The following is a 17,853-nucleotide window of genomic DNA, read 5'->3' on the forward strand; positions in this document are numbered from 1 at the left end:
CGAAAATAGAGGGGGCGCGGTATGGGGAGGGGCAACTGCCCCCATGCGGCATAATTTAAGGGGCGGCAATGTTATGTCCCCCCCCCCCCTCACTCCACCCACTGAGAGAGTCCCAAGTTACGACCCTGATATACTCGTAAATACTAGATAAGCTTTTGTCCCATCAGTGAAAGAAAAAAGGGTTGTGTTGGTCAAATGCAGCTAACGCATTTGCGGTGAAGTAGAAAATCATGCCAAATACTGTCATTTTACGATTTAAAAAATATATGAGTATTTGTGCGAGTTTTTTTGGCAACCTTTTGTGCGATATTCTTTGAACAAGATTCAATCTATCCCTTAAAGACAAAGAAAAGAAGGACGTGTTTATCCAGGAACATCCTTGGGATATTTTTCAACGGATATGGAACAATTTCGAAAAATGCCTTCACACTGAGCAATCACTGATAAAATACATCATTTAAAATTCCCTCATAATTCGAACAGGAAAATATGTCCTACCACCTTGTTGCTTCAGAATTCGGAAGACAGATGGCAGCAAATCTTGAGCGTATAATAGACTTTTCACGTTTTTTTGCACCACACATACGCGGCGCATTCCACGCTTACGCTTACCCTTCAGTTACCCTTCCGGCGCAACTCACTAGGTAGTAAATCGCCCGTAGATGGTGATAGACCTGAGTTGTGCTCGGCTCGAAAGAAAGAAAAAGAAAGCTTAAATACACTAACGGACAAATTATTGCTGTTCTTTACCAACTTCTCTCCGACATTTGAATTCAAATATCTGAGCGAATATCACAATTAAAAACATGGAATTGTTTTTGGTGGTCTCAGATGAGACACCACAACTTTCTAATTGGAAGTTAGAGGACGAGGGAACCGTATGAAAATTTAGATTTTTTTAATGTTATGATGCACTGTATTTTCATTCTTGTAACTGGTACAGAGTGATTCCTGAGCAAACTTTGAGGACTTTTCAACTGAGAACCATACCTCTACGACGAACGGTTGGTTAGATAAAGGCCGCATTAGGATTTACGGGACACCCTATATAACTAACATATATAAAGATTAATATGATGGCGAAAATATTAAATCAATGAAAGAATTTCCTATTGAAGAGCAAATGTATAGGAATATATTATGTGTATAAATAGACATAAACTCAAATCTAGCTTCATATAGTTCAACTTTAACTCTCATTATACGCTATAATTATTCATATTTCCCACAGAATATGCAAATTACATGTTCCGAGGTGGATCTATTTAAAGATTATTAGAATTTCCTTCATCCGCATGAAAACGTGAATTGTTTCGGTTACGAAAAAAAAATCTTTCGATTCATATCATTAAAACGATATCGAATTCATTTCATAGCAATTCATACATAAATATTCCTCCATCTTAAAATGACTATTTATAGTATCATGCGCAATTATATTCTAAAAACTGTATCGAAATCGATGGCGAATGGAATGAAATTTTGAATTAGAATTCGATGACCTCGTTAAAAAAAAAATCACTAAAAATAAGTTCTATTTAACGTAGGAAAACAAAATCCTAAAAAAAAATTGCCATTTCTTACCTAAAGTCGGTCATTTAAAAGGTGGTCATTTCATAAGAAAAGAGAAGAACGAAACGATTTCATGCTTTTTTATCTTTTTTTTAAATTTTTGAATATTTTCCAACCTCATTATACATAAATACTGCGGAAAAAAATTGATAAAAGCAAAATGATAGAAATTACGCAACCGGGTGAGATATCCTTTGATACGGACTTTGTGTGGTTATAAGGTAGACATTAACGTCACTCAAAGTGCTTTGAATTTCACTGTTGAGTTAGTAGTAAAGAACATATTCCTGTCCGTCCTATTTTATTTGAATGAATATAAATGAAGGTTATATCGAGAGAATGTGTAGTGCTGGGGGAATCTATCTGAGGATCTGGTCAATCCGGCTCATGCATCTCGTACATCTTCGCTGGGCCTTAGAAAAACGTGTTTTATGTGAGTTTACATTCCTCTAAATAAATGTTTGATTTTGTGAAAAAAAAAAAGAGTTCATTGAGTGTTTCTTTGGAAAGTTCAGTGCTTTGTGATTCAAAAATTCAAGTCTTGGGCGGACATGAAATTTCGGTTTTCACTTGACGTTCTCGAAGAATTTCAGTCGAATCCCGTTTTAACGAACACTTTTCTAACCTCCCAAGTAAGTTTACATAGGAACAATGCTAAGGTAACCTGGAATTCCTTTTATAACGAAATTTCGTTTTAACGAAATTATTCCTCCGGTCTCTTGTGACGTTCGTTATAACGGGATTCGACTGTATTACGGAGTATTTATTGTTTTCTGGCAATAACGAATAAATTTCGTGGCCAATCTGTAAAGTCTATACCATATACGCTCAAGCCATGGCCCGCGGGACCAATGCGGCCCTCCGAGTCATATGATGTGAAAGCGACATCGAATTTAATTTTCTAAAAATGAAATAAGCGGCGCATCTATAGATCACTTAAGGCAGAGGTCTTCAATCTTTCTCGAGTCGCGGGCACTGACTATACCCATCATCAAACGAAGAGCAGCACCCGTTACACTACTTTGGCATACGTATGCCTGAAAACTGTATTAATAGTAGTCCTTCAATGCAATTTTTACAGTGTGTTTAATTGATCAAGTGCTCGCGAGCACGAAATCGGACACGAGCATCCAATAGTCTGGGTGCTTCTGGGAGCACTGTGGTGCTCGCGAGCAACGGGTTGAAGATGTCTGACTTAAGAGGACACAGGAAGCCGTTAGATGTTTACATGTCATTTGAGTTACTCGCGACACAGTTCCAGAGCACTAAAGTGGCCAGTGGTATAGTTCCACATCACTCGTTGGCCCACGGTACATTTACAGATCTATTAAATGATTTACGGTGTAGCTTCACTTGGCTATGGAAACACGCTTAGTTCTACAGTTCACATCACTCTCTCTCAAGTGGTTCTTCACTCTCTACTCTTCCACACCATTCAAATGGCCCATGTCACATTCTTAAGTGATCCCACGGCAAGTTTACAGATCACTAAGTGACCTGCTGGTACAGTTCCATATGACTAAAGTGGTCAGCGGCACATTTAAGGAGAAGATCGCTTATAGCAAAACCCGCATCATATTTTCTGACCTCGAAGTACAGGCGAGTACTTAACAAATGCCTGTGATGTACTTCTGAACTGTTCTGTTTTAAAAGTTTACTAGAGAAGAAATGTCTCTAAGAATAAAAATATTGCACTTATTTTAAGACGAATTTTAAAATATCTGATTCAGTTGTGCAGCTATCGACAGCGCGAATACATGACGTTGGTAGAAAACGTGGATATATATATATATATAAAACTTGGAGCAATTCCCTGTCACAATGCAGTACTTTCATAAGTATGCAAGTGTTCTCTCGATATAACTACTTTTAGGGATACCTTTAACATACCTTACATAGTTTTGGATACCTTTATCCAATATCCCTTTATCCAAAACAACGCCATTTTGAATCGCGTCGCCAAAATTCGTATCGTGTGATAGGAGTGTTTGAGAAGATCGTGATACTCATCCCGTGGGAGAATACGTTCTGTAATTCCTTTTTTAAACTCAAGAAACGTGTTTCTGGATAGATTAACCTCTAGCTTTGTGAAATCTCGGGTCTAAAGGTTATGATTTCTAGCAAAATATCTTAGAAAAGACTGTTCAATGCATTAGAAAAACCATACACAAAAAAATCTGTTTAACACTTCACGTATAACAATTTGGGAAAAAATTCGGATTGTGTCTCTATTTGACGAATCGGCGGTAATTCTGGTAACCCTGTGCTAACCTAACCGTACGTTAGAAAAAGAAAGAAGCGGGAAAGAAAAAAAATATGTGAAATTAAAATTATAATATAGATCGGGTAGATAAGATAGTTTTTTTTAAGTCCTCTTTTCGCTCTCACCCTACGTGTTCTCTTTTGCACTTACATATATAGTAGAAAGATACATTAAATGCGTGTAAAAAATATCATTAACAGCAGTATTGGAAAAGAAAGGAGGGGAAAAAAGAGCAACCTTCCGCAGAGATAGACTATAAAAATTCGCGATGGTGAAGAGAGAGGAAAGAAAGCAGAGAGAACTTGCATGAATTTTTTTCCACTGATGTTTGGACGTAATATTGCTCCCGTGATCGCAAAGAGGTTAAATTGGCCACCCAAGAGAATACTTCACAGGTGCAGGTGGTGTGGCTATAATTGGTCACGCCATTGGAGTAAAAACGAGTCTCAATATTTTCAGGAATAATTTTGCTGACACAATGTGAACACTTCAACTTTTGGAAAAGGCTGTGTAGGAGGTTGCTTCAATAGGTTGTATTTAATATATCACAATCGAGCCTATCTATATTCTTTCCTCGGATCCAACCTGGGACCTGACGGCAACCTTCATGGTGGTAGACGAGTATCTTACTACCATGCAACTCGGGATGAACCGTTACGGTCAGGAAACGAATAACGTACTTTATTCTACAATCATCGCGCAGCTCAGCCATCTAAAATACTGTAGATCCTATCACGTGACACGAAACTGCCGACTTTATTTAAAATGGCATGCGTTTGCAAGCAAGGGATGCCGGAAGGCACTGCGCAAGTGTAAAAATCACGTTTTAAAATGAGATATCGTCAAAGGGTGTCCTAACTTTGATCTTTCATCACTATCTAACTATATTTCTATCAAATGGTATCGTAAAAGCATTTTTGTATTTTTTTTTTGAAAAATTCCGGAGTATCTTCAAAGTAATCAGAGATTATAAAATTTTCTTCTTCTTTTCAAATTGTTGGTAAAATATTTGTGCATTTCCATCTCTAAGAAAACAATGTGATAAAAAAGCAAGGTAATTTTTTTTTCCGGCCTCGATTTTGCACCACCAACATAGGCCAGGAGAAAAAAAAAAACAAAAACAACGAATTCAACAATAGGCATATAAAAGCAAATCAACAAACGCATCGCATCTTCACACAGGCGTTACCCCTCAACCATACCACACGCACACACACACCATCAGATTGCTGTGTCACGGAGCTGGTGGCACTCTGACACGACTGAACTGACCCACACATAATTGGGAAGGGCCTAACCTCCCCTTTCCCAGTACATTCATACATACTTTTATTACATGCATACGTGAGAGTCACAGGGTCACGAAGACCAGCCGGAGTACAGTACGGCACCACATGTGGGCAGCACTGACCTCATATAAGAGATATGAGGTTGGAATGGAGAGATACTTTAACCCCGAAGAATGAAAACAAACCTCAAATAAAATTATTAAAGGGTAAGGAGGGTAAGAAAGAAAAATGTAAGTGGGTGGCAAAGATATAAAATGTCGTGACTTTTGTTTCACTAATTCGAAGAAGAGCTTTTCGGGACCCCCATTTTCTTTTGAATCTCTTTGAATGTATTTAGATTTTTTTTCCTCCTTCACAGAAAAAACGATTGTTATTTACTAAACAATTACATTTTATAACCCGTGATTAGGCAAGGTAAATATGAGTAACCAACGAGATGGCTCAAGACAGAAATGCGTGGCATATATTCATTGCTGATGAGCGTCTGTGAGATTTACCTGAAGAAAGTTCTCGTAATACAAACTTTACCTATTATTGCTTAACAAGAGGTAATCAGTGTCATTTAGGAAATTACTCTCTCTTATGATTAATGTTTTTCTTCCACTGGAAGCTTTCTTCGTCTTTCATCTATAGTTAAGGGAAGCTGGTTTCAAGATATAACTATAATATATGAAAAACCTTTGATTGAGTAATATAACAATTACTTATTTATAGTATTAACAAAGTAAAATGAAACAAGATTTAGAGTAGAGAGAGGACATGCCTATAGATAAGACGGGCAAATCTAAACACCAACAGCATAGAGCCAGACGGCTTTCACTTGGTGATTTCTGGGATGTTGCCACAAGGAGAAAATAAACAAATTAAGTATGCTGGGGAAGATACCACATTACTCCTCCTTTAGTACAGTAATGCGTGAACCATGGGTCGAGTCAATGAACTAGAGGGGTCACGAGAGATTCTCCGAAATGAAAACTTCCAAATGAGAAATTCATTTTTATTTAAAAATATATCAAAACTAAATAACCTTTATTCATCTGAGCTAATTACCACGTATCAGACAATGTAATTTTATCAAATTCTACTTGTTCAATGATCAATATATCGGCTCCGTCATGACAGAATTACGAATGTGCAATGTCCTTGAAAAAAAAAGAATGTAGAACGTGGGAAATGATATTTGAATGTTTACTCTACCCATGTTGCTCTATGAAAGTTGTTGTCCTAAAATGTTTTATAACGTGTGTTTCAATAGGGATACACATTCGCGTTTGGCACAACTTAGATGGCAAAACAAGGTATCTAAACAGCTGATAAAAAAAAAGAAAATTTGTACATTCGTGCTTCTGGCGTGCGGCGGACAATATCGAGCTGGTACTTCCACAAGACGAGTTAAAGAGAATCACCCGATTTCAAAACTGTATATTTCTTAGAACTTGAAAACCCAGAATAGAATGATAAGCAATATGTGAATATAAGGGGGAAAGTGTGCCTACGTTTTTATAAGGGGTCATTCAAGTATTACGTCAGCATTGGGGGGGGGAAGGGGTTTCGGATTTGCTGACTTTTGATGACAAGGGGAGGGGGTAGGGGGGTTGCTTACGCCATCAACCACCTCTTTTTGAAGATATGAAAAATTCTAAGTTGCTGACGAAATTTTTCTGTCGTGGGGGGGGGGGGGTCGAAAATGGCTGAAAAGCTGCTTACGTGATACTTGAATGGCCCCTAAACAATTTTTGTTAATGTTCGATTGCAAGTGTAGAATCATTTTGAAACCGGATGATTCTTTCTCAATCACCCTGTAAACGAAAATCAATGACCATACACCTCGCTACACTTCCATCTTGCATAAGGGACACTACGTACATAAAAAAAAAAAAAAAAAGTAAATATTTATATCTCGTGGCATACTCTGTGGAACACGAGGAGTTGTTTCTGTGAAGGACCCAAATAAAAAAAATATATATTTATATCATATTAAAAAAATTCAATACCTTTGCAAAAGTCAATATCGCCTAATTAAAATCGAAACAAGCGTTCTGAAAAGTGCTTTCGGGACAACGCATTTACTGGAAAAAAATTGGAATGCCCCAGAAAACCAGGACATATGGTCAGCCTATGTACTGGTCGCTGATAAATTATTTGGTCAGCGACCAAAGGGGGTCGCGCTTCAAAAAGTTTGCTCACTCACTGCTCTAGTGAACAGAAGAGAGCGATACGTATCGACGCGGAAGTGTTGACTGTTCTCCCAAAACGAGTGTGTCGTTGAAATTTTGATTTATCATCCTCTCGCACGAAAGTGAAGTGGTGTCTCTTCGCCAGCATTTATAATTTGTCTATTTTCGCCTCATGGCAACACCACAGATTTTATTTTTAGATGTTTTACCAAATGACAATAAAAGAATAACAGTTTACAAATCACGAGGAAAATTGCCGTTATAACGGACTTCTCGCTGTAAGCGAATTTCTATATTTTGCTCTTTCAGGTTATAAAAAATTGTAGAAATTTCTTTCTTTATCTGTATTAAAACGTCTTTCAGACCGCTTCGTTCTGATGCTAAGGACAGAACAGAACTGTATAACTATGAAATTGAATTTTCGGTCTCACAGCAATTGATTCTCTAAAATATGTTTGCATGGGATTTTGCATTATCAAAACGATACCACAGTCTACCAACTGAACAATTAAAATTTGCAATTGTTATATCGCGGCTCACTTCCACGGTGGCATAAACTTATCAGAATTTCCCCGCTGATATGAAAGTTTTTTTTTCAGCATAATGTGTTCGGATGCGACTTTAAACTGCAAATGCTGGTCAAGGGGTCTCTAGTCACCGGAAGAGACAAAAATCGAGAATAAAATCACATAAGGGGCCGTTCAAGTATTACGTAAGCAAATTTTTAGCCATTTTTGACTCCCCCCCCCCCAACTTGTTAGCAAAAGTCAGCAAAACTCTGACCCCTCTCCCGTCAGCAAAATTTCGTCAGCACTGCCCTCCTACCTCATAACGCATATATGGTAACGCATATACCTCTTAACACATGGTAAACCCTTGGCCCGTGGAACAAATGTGGCCCTGGGGGGTTATCTGATGGGACCTGCCCCTTGAAACCTAATTTTGTGAAAATGAAGCGGCACATTTACAGATCGCTTAAATGACCCGTGGCACAACTCCTGCACATTTGAGCGGCCCGTGGCGCATTTTCAGATTACTGAAGTAGGCCCGAGGCACACTCACATATCACTTAATTAACCCACGATACAGTTACAGAACACTTAAGCGATCCGTGGCACATTTAGATCCCTTGAGTGACATGTGGCACAGATTTAGAGCACTTAAGCGGCCCCCTTGCGGTTCTACATCACTCAAGTTACCCGCGGAACATTCCCAGAGCACTTGAAGGATCCGCCAAACATTTAAAGATCCCTAAAGTTGTCTGTGTGTAGGGGGACTTATTATTAAAGAGAATATTAGTTCAGGTGCCCACAAACTAGCGAAAGGTTTTTCTCGTTTTTGGCGCACCGAGTGAAATGCTATTAAGGATATTTCATATGTTTATAACGGTTGGTTTATGACGTAAGCATCATCCCCAAACTCCCCCCCCCACTCCGTCATCAAAAGTCAGCAAATCGGAATCCCCTCCCCCATCGATGCTGACGCAATAATTCAATGACCCCCGTAACACGTGTGTGTAGTGTATGGTAGGGAAGCCCGAAAAAAGGAAGAAGCGGTTAAAACAATTTGACTTTTCTGTGTCTATTCTTTGTTCAAAGTACGCCAAAAATAATTTTTATTTATTTATTTGCACATCTCAACATTCTGAACCCAATTACAGAGATTGAAAACCACATAAAAATGAAAATATAAAAGAAAAGTAAAGTAATAACAAAGAAATAATAATTCATCAAATTTACACGTTAATTTTCACGAGGAGCACGTGCTATGATGAGAATCATTATCTTCAATTCTTGAAGAGAGAGAGAGAGGGAAGAAAAAAGAGCAGCTTTTTCCTTTTCTGAGAAGTCTTTTGACGCTATTGAGCAGCGGTCTTCAACCTTTCTCGAGTTGAGAGCACTGCCATCACCAGACAAGCAGCACCCGTATGGCAACGTTGACATATGTATGCTTTTGAAATCTGCATTAGTTGTAATCAATAAATGCAATTTCTACAAGGTGTTTAATTGAAACGTTGTTCAAGTGCTCGCGAGCACATTATCGGAAACGAGCGTTGCTGGGCGTGGTAGCCCAGGTCGATAAGATACTCACCTAAAGTACCAAAGGATGTTTAGAGGTGTCGCGAGTTTGATACCCGGTCAGAAAACTATCCAGGGGTACAACAAAAATCGTGACATGACCACAGAAAAAATTTCCACCGCAGGGAGTCCCCCATCTAGGGGTTAGCGCACCAACCTCTCGATGAGTATAAAAAAACAAGCTAAATTGTAGGTCCCGGTCTAATTAGCCCTCGTGTGCAGAAACTGACCGTGGAGCGGCAAAAATGATCAAAATGATCAACGAGCGTTGCTCACACTTGAGGTTTCGCGGAGCACCATGATGCTCACCAGCAACAGGTTGCTGATGGCCGTTATAGAAAATGCTTTTTGATATTCAACTCACTATAACCGAATACTTTTTGCATCCTTAATATTAACTATTTGACAATCACTTGTAAATCAATCGTTATAGCGAGATTGTAGTAGTAAGTCGTACTCGCGTTATAACGAACTTTTACTGTACAGTCAAACCTGATTTGAAGTTTCGATGGGACTACGATCAGAAATAATCATACAACAGGCACCATATTAAATCTGGCTTCATATTAATTGCAGTTGTTTGGATGAAAGCCTTTGTATCCCATGGAAGAAAAGATTATCCAAATTAACGCCATAGAAAGTTAAACAATTAGGCAAGTTCCCACGTATTGCATCTGCCAACATGAAATGAGAACGGAAAGTCGAGAGCAACAGACCTACAAACAGATACAAATGTGATTCAATCATTAAGCTTCACTCACTTCACTTCTGAAATATAGATGACAGCACTGAAAAATCAGACGCAACATTAGATATGAACTCAGACTGCTAAGCTTACACACATTTACACTTCCGGCACAACTCAATAGATGTCGACAGATAGTCATTCTCGGCTTGAAAAAAGAAAGTATATCACAAAATAAAAAAAAATCAAAATTTATATACAGTCTCCCGTCTTTCAATGAGAAAGTTGTTGCTCCGTCTCTTATGGGCACAACAACACAAATCCTACATTTTATTCAGATGAGATATACGAATTCAAAAATCGGAAAAAAGTTATGAAAGAACGGACAGCACTAACCGACAGCGCTCGTTTCTCTCATTTGCGCAATCGTTACCCAAGTTTTTTACGATTTTCGAATTCGAACATTGTAGTTAAAAACATAGGATCTGTTTCGTCGGACTCAGAAAAGACAGGGCGACAACTTAACTTTCTAATTGGAAGTTAGAGAACGGAGGGGGGGGGGGAAAGGAACCATATATAAATTTAAATTTTTTTTGATATGTTACACACTGTATTTCTGAACGCATTTTTAGAATTTTTTTTTAAATTGAAACTATACCTTCATGATGTACGGTTGATGAGATATAGGCCACATTAGCACTTACGGGACACCCTGTATTATGAATAAAACGAACCAATACGAATCAAGGAAAACTTTCGGTATTTCCTAAAAATCGATTAATAGCAATTCATATAGAAACGCCCTTTCCACTTGTCAATACACGATTCATCGAAAGACTGGTTATTCGTGGAGATGAAGATTACAAGGAAGAAAATTCATCACTGCACACTCGTAGCGCACGGTAGAGCACTCGTCCGGCAAGCGAAAGACCGGGGTTCGGGTCCCCGTGGGGGCAGTGATGCATTTTCTTCCTTGTAATCTTCATCTACACAAATAACCAGTCTTTCGATGAATTTTGTAATAGCAATTCGCTATCAACTTAAATTGACATTTGCGGTAAAGGTTGTCAAAAAATAATTTACGGACCCGCCCTTATTGTTGCAATACTGATCACAATGTTACAAAGCGTGAAGTGGAGGCTTGCCGTTATTCATGATTCAAGTTTTTTCCATGTAACAATGTCTTGGTAAGGCTCACGTGTGTTCCAAGTGTCAATGTTCGAAGAGAATACAGTTCACGGAATAGAGAGAAAAAAAAAAAAACACTTTTTTTTTGGGCTAAATTATACTAGCACTTGCTTCTGTTTTGAATGTCGAAGAAAGCTGTCACATATCGCAGTAGATGAATACATCAAAGTCTATAATAATATGATAAGGGTTTTTTTTTTCGGTCAGATCTGGAACGGGCCGAGAAAAGAAAATGATAGTCTTTACGAAATATGCGTGCTGATGCTCACAGTTTCAAAAACGCTTCCGTATAATACTGATAACCACCGCTTATTTAGGTCGTTCCATTCAACGTATCCATACATATGCTAATGTTTTAACACCCTTTTATCTCTCTCTCTCTGTCGGAAGAAAAAAAATCTGCAAATTGCCTGAGAGAAGCCGACGCATTGTCCAAGATTCCGTCGCAATTTGCATGAAAAATCATATACGAGTGGCGAAGGTACATTATATTTGCAGGTCTTTCAAAAGACGCTGCTCACATCAAGCAGTAGCTGAATATTCCCCTTGATTTCTTAAAGAATATTGAGAGCTTGTTTATAGACATGGTTCTTATCGCCGCTGTATTTTCTTGGACTAAGGAGTTATGTGTGCCCCAGTTTGGGAAATGTGCTATATTCTCTTAGAGAGACGTAGGACTTTTTTTTTTTTTTAATGTGAAAGATGACTCTCTCTCTCATTAACGCAACACGATGGAGGGGGAGGGGTTCGATAGGTTTCCTGCAGTTCCCAACTTCGAGGTGCGAATGCGAGCTGATCGTCCCGTTGAAAAGTCTCGCCAAAGTAAGCAACAGGCCTCTACAACGATACAATTATTCATCCATTACAACGTCTCAAAAAGGCGTTAAAAAATTTCACTGTTCCAGTTTTCAGAGTAAAAATACTGCGTGTCACGAAATTAAAAATCTTAATTTTTATACGTTATCCCTGTTCTCTAACCTCCAGTTAGAAAGCTGTTACCCTGTCTCTTCTGAGTCCAAAAAAAACCCCATGTTTTTAACTGCAATATTAACTGAGAATTCAAAAATCGGTGAAAAGTTGGGGAAAAAAAGCAAAACTAAAGATAATTCAGAGGTCTTCAACCTTTCTGCAGTCGCGAGCATAGCTTGTACCCATCACCAAAGGGGAAAGCACCCTTACGGCAAGTTCGACACGCAAATACATGAAATCAGGATGATTTCAATCCTTGAATTCAGTTTGGAAAAAGTGTTTAATTGGAACGTTGATCAAGTGCTCGCGAGCACGAAATCGTACACGAGCATCAAGCACTCTGGGTACTTCAGGGTAGCACCGCGGTGCTTGCGAGCAACGGGTTGAAGATGCCTGGGATAACTCTCCCCCCCCCCCCCCTTCATGTTGTCCTTTTCCAACTTTTGATGATTTTTTTTAATCATTTCAGTGAATATTGCATTTAAAACATAGGGTTTTATTGTTGGGCTCAGAAGAGACAGGGCCACCACTTCCTAATTGAAAGTTAGTTATTTTAAACGAGGGGACCGTAAAAAAACTTAGATTTTTTCCATTTTGTGACACGTAGTATTTCCCACTCTCAAAACTGGTACAGCGTGGTTTTTGAACGCATTTTGAGAATTTTTTTATACTGAAACCGTACCGCTTCGACGAACGGTTGATGAGATAAACGCCGCATTAGCGCTTGAAAGACACCCTGTATGTTTGGCAAAGATTTATCTACTCCCCCATGTTCTTGCATCCATTCTACAAGGACGGAATTTTTAAAATTACTCTAAAAAAATAGAAAATAGCTTAAATGTATCAGAAAAAGGAATCGAAGAAAACTTTCAATCTTTGTTCCTTTCGATTTAATTTTGTAGAATAAATGCCAGAACAATTCATTCCAATGAACATTCCGATTCGGAAAGACGCGGTAATTAAATTAGTGACAACCAGTGTTCGCCAATACGCATCTAAATTACTTCTTCAAAATCCAATTTTACTCCTCTAAATTTCGTTGAGGAGTGAAAATACACCTTCAGATTTTAGTTAATTTTCAAGGAAACGGTTATTTTCTGGTTAATATGCTGAGTTGAACTCAGAAAGAAAAGTCATCATGTCTCCGCCGGGACCCGGGTCCTCTTGCATACCGGGCAAGCATGCTTGACGACTGATGACTTTTCTTTCCGAGTTCACCTCAGCATAATATCCAGAAAATAACTGTTCCCTTGATATCTTCGGCTGAGAAAAAAAGCCGTCTATCTCTCTTTAGATAATTTTGTTCTTAATGGAGTTGTAACGGTAAATGTGTGTGTTATACGTAAGATTATTATGCATACTTTTTTTTTACCAAGCATTTTTGGTAAGTTTGATAAATTTCCATAAATTTATCGCTTTCACCGGTGATTACTCATAATGCCCAAGCGTCGTTGGTGAAGATAATAAATCGTACTAAATTTATCACTTTTGCCGGTTATTATACATAATCGCCATTTCGTATTGGTAAGCATGAAAATAGGTCCCATTGCCGTGATTAGCTGATGAACCGGATATTATGAAATCCGATTTAACGAATTTTTTCGGACATCCCGAAGTAACTCAATTGACGATAATAGTGGTGTCTCATTTGATTAATTTTACGACCACAACCCGGTAAAACGGGCTCTCATTTAACAAATTCTTTGTTTTGACGATTTTTTCCAAATCAGAAAAGAGTTATTTCTCCCTGATGATTAAGATCAATATCCCATCTTTTTACAAAAAAAAAAAAAAATCCTTATAATTTTGGACAGGAGTAAAATTACTCTTTAATATTGCATTTTTTGGATAACACTGGCGACAACGCAAAACACGCTATATACTTAAAACTCTTCTGATTTCGATCACACAAGAAAGTTAATAGCGTATAGTACCACCTAGAAGGTCACCGAAAGGTAAAACAATGAGAGAAAAGAAGTCTTTCTCTGTCCGAAACTATTCTTAGGAAAACGATCTCACTCCATTTTGTCGATTTCGAACCTGTCCTTGAACTTGTATTATCGAAGACGCTTAGTAGACACATCATCATCATGTAGTTCACAATTTTATAATGGTCACGGCGCTCTATTTTTCAAGAAAATGATACTTTTTTGTTGTTTCATTACTTTCTTTTGTGTCTGGTGTTTGTGGCCGTCGCAAAAGAAGCAATCAGTTGAAAAAAACAAAGAAAATAAAACTGAGATATAAATGACAATTCATGTACTATGTGTATGCGGCTGCTAATGGGGTTTCTTCTCAACTTGATCTGCCCTTTCAACTTCTCTTTTTTTGATCTTACAAAAGATCTTTGGTATATGGCATTGGAGATCTTTTCTCTTTAAATGAGATAAAAAAAAATATATATTCTAGACCACACTCGATGCATTTCTTTTGAAGGAAGAAAGATCTTCTTTGATATAATCGGTCTCGATTCCGGTACAACACTCCATAAGAAGCATTTAACGCATCTTTTATACATGTAGAACACGGCACATATAAATTTGACACGGCAGCACCTCTTAATAGTTTTTCAACTTACTTTTTTATTTTAAAACTAACTTATTATGAGTGTCTCTCTCTCTCTCTCTCTCTCTCGGAAAGTGTCTGACAGGTGTAAGAAATGCCGTAAAAAAACAAAAACAAGGTCAGTCATTTCTCACGAACTGATTTGAAATACTAGTATTATGTGCTGCTAATTCAAGTTCATAACAAAACAGAAAAGGGACTTGTAGACCCTGCGTTTAGCGTTGGCGTGTTTCTGTTCTCGAAAATAGAATTTTTTGATGATTTTTACATTATTTAAGCAATCATAGATAACATGGAAATTTTAGACGTACTGAATCCTTAAAAATTTTTTTGGATATGGTTGTCTTAGGAAATTTAAGGAAAGTAATTTCGATTTCAGTTTATTTCCGTACATGAATATTACAGTGCATTATAAAACTTGTATGATTATTGATGCATGTGAGAGCATTGAACAATATAACAAAAAACTGTACATGTACAGTCGAACCACGAAGAAAAGGGCATAATCCCATAATACTACAGTCGAATCCCATATTAACGAATACCGTTATAGCGGAAATCTCGTTTTAGCGAACACTTTTCTAATTCCCCCTAGATAAGTTTACGTAGGAACAATACAAAAACCTGTCATTCCTTTATAACGAAATTTAATTAGAACGAAGTGATTTCTCCGGTCTCTTGGAATTCGTTATAACGGGATTCAACTGTATATTTGTTGGCACCCCCAACTCATGCCAGTTTTAAGCCTAACAATCGAGGTAAATTTATCTACTGACATATCGTTAAAATAACGTAGCAATCAAGTTTCATCAAAATCTGATGACCCTAAATTAGTGTATTTATTATTAAATTACCAGCCTTTTTTCTATCGGCTAGCCATATTTCATTCAGGAAAATATGTGACTTCGCCAATTCTTACCGAAAAAGTGGAAAAAAATTGCCAACTTTGTCTGAAATTTAAAAAAAAAATTCTTATGGAAAGAGAAATGGATTACTGCAATCTGCCCTTCACTAAAAATGTATTTTAAGGGGAAAAAATTGTACGATTTCAGTTAAGATGAAAAAATTTTTGCTTAAAAAACGGGACATTTTAAGAAAAATCTGGATGGGTAAAGTTTTTTATGGAAAAATAAAGGAATGTCCCGTAATATGTAGAGCAGAAGGAGCAGCATTATACTTTTTCTTAGCTATTCGTCTCTTCGATGCGACTTCTCGCGAGAAATATTTCCCCTTCCACGTCTACTGAACCGCGCACGTACCTCGTAAATATGAACATGTAACGTGGTGTATATCGGAAGGTGTTGTATATGTGTTGTGTATTAAACGTGTAGATTTTTTTCTTAAGAATACTTGCCATGCGTTCAAATTGTACTGCCATCTCGGTTCCGAATTTTGGTGCAATTAATTTAATGTTAATTAATTTAAGGTTAATTTGAATGTTGTATTATGTGTGAATTTTAAATTTTGTAAGCCCGATTGTGTGTGTGCTCTCGGTGGCGAGATTTTTTTTTAAATAATAGGCAGGCACAGATTCACAACTTGAAGGGGGTTGGTGTACGCAAATTTTCCAAAAAACACATTTTCGAATTTTTCAATTTTCAAATAATATGAACTTTTCTGCGTCTAAGGCTGGGATTACACTATAAAAGTTTGATAAAAGCAACGAATACACTGATCGGTTACATTTGCTCGAATGCAATGGATTGGTTTATTGGTTGTAATTTTCAAGTTTTATAAAAGCACTTTTGCAAAACTTTTATACTGTAATCCCGGCCTAACTGGTTCAAGTTTTTATTCTACCCTGTACTAGAAATACTTTTTAAAATATTTGAATGTAAACTGCTGACAGGCATTATACACACTAATGTTTTCCACTAAAATATTCTTTTCTCAAAACTAACTTTTTTGTTAGATAGGGAACATCTTTTCAAACACCACTCTTTTAAATGTCTTGAAACTTCGCTGTCTCTCAACACTATGGTTTTGCGTACTTTAACAAAGGGAGTTTTTATTAAAATTATTTAAACAATTTTTATGGCACAAACTTTGGGTAAATTTTGGTGATTCTTGAAAAAGTTGCATGTTGTTGAAGTTAAAATTAAAAAAAAAAAATAAATAACCCGCAACTAAAATCCCAAATACTCGTTTTAAGTTGCATAAAATTATTCATAGTTTTAAGGAAAAAAATTGAATTCCTGAAGTGAACAGAAAAATTTAATTTTCCATAAAGGAAGGCGATTTTTCCCATAGGAAAGCATAGGAAGCCAAGATCGTGCACCAACCCTCCCCCCACCTCCAAAGTTGGAAAACCACAAGAAACCACCTTCAGCCGACCACCACTATGTCGTCAGCGGGATTTGAACCTGGTTCCCATACGATAGTTCATCACGATGGCCATGGAGCCTGTTGTCTTTACCTTTTTTTTTCCCTGAACATGACGTCAAAAGCTTGATGTTCAAGCTTTGCTCAATTGCGTCTAATTGAAAAAAAAGAAAGAAAAAGAATGCAAATGTTGCGATTATTACTGTATGTAAAAAAAATAAACTTTATTACCACTAAATGATTCAAAATAATCGCAAATCATAATTATCGGTACCATAATTAATGTTCTTCATTTGTAGCCAATGCTTTTCGGTAAAACATCATTTCCATTATGCAATAAATATACTTGGAAAGGTATGTGACTATATGGCCAATATTACACTATAAAAATCTTTGACAAAGACCTTTTTATAAAACTTTTATTTAGATTCTTTTGTAAAACGTCTTTTAAGACAATAAAGGGATCATATTACACTGTATAAAAATATTTATCAAATATTTTAAATGCTTTGTTTAGTTTCAGTTTACTTATCCGTAACCGGTACTAGCTATGGATCAAGTTTGTTTTACGAATTGTTGTAGCAAATTTATCATTTGCATTCATTGTAAAGGCTTCGATTTCAAAGAATAGGGAGAAAAAAAAGTGTATGTGTGTGTGTGAAGTGATCAAATATCAGATTTTTATAGATTAAAGCCCGGATTAGACTATAAAAGTTTTATAAAAATCCTTTTATAAAACATGAAA

The 17,853-nt window shown here is 37.1% G+C and overlaps 1 protein-coding gene across 1 annotated transcript in view; it reads left to right on the forward strand.

The window, feature by feature from the left end:
- The window catches only part of LOC149081769 (uncharacterized), a 380,853-nt gene that overhangs the window by 95,622 nt on the left and 267,378 nt on the right, over positions 1-17,853 (forward strand). The gene's annotated exons all lie outside the window — the stretch shown is intronic.

Source organism: Pholcus phalangioides, unplaced genomic scaffold (assembly GCF_987345545.1).
Source record: "Pholcus phalangioides strain wild (caught in Gottingen) unplaced genomic scaffold, Ppha-v1.0 ptg000009l_1, whole genome shotgun sequence".
Lineage (NCBI taxonomy): Eukaryota > Metazoa > Arthropoda > Arachnida > Araneae > Pholcidae > Pholcus > Pholcus phalangioides.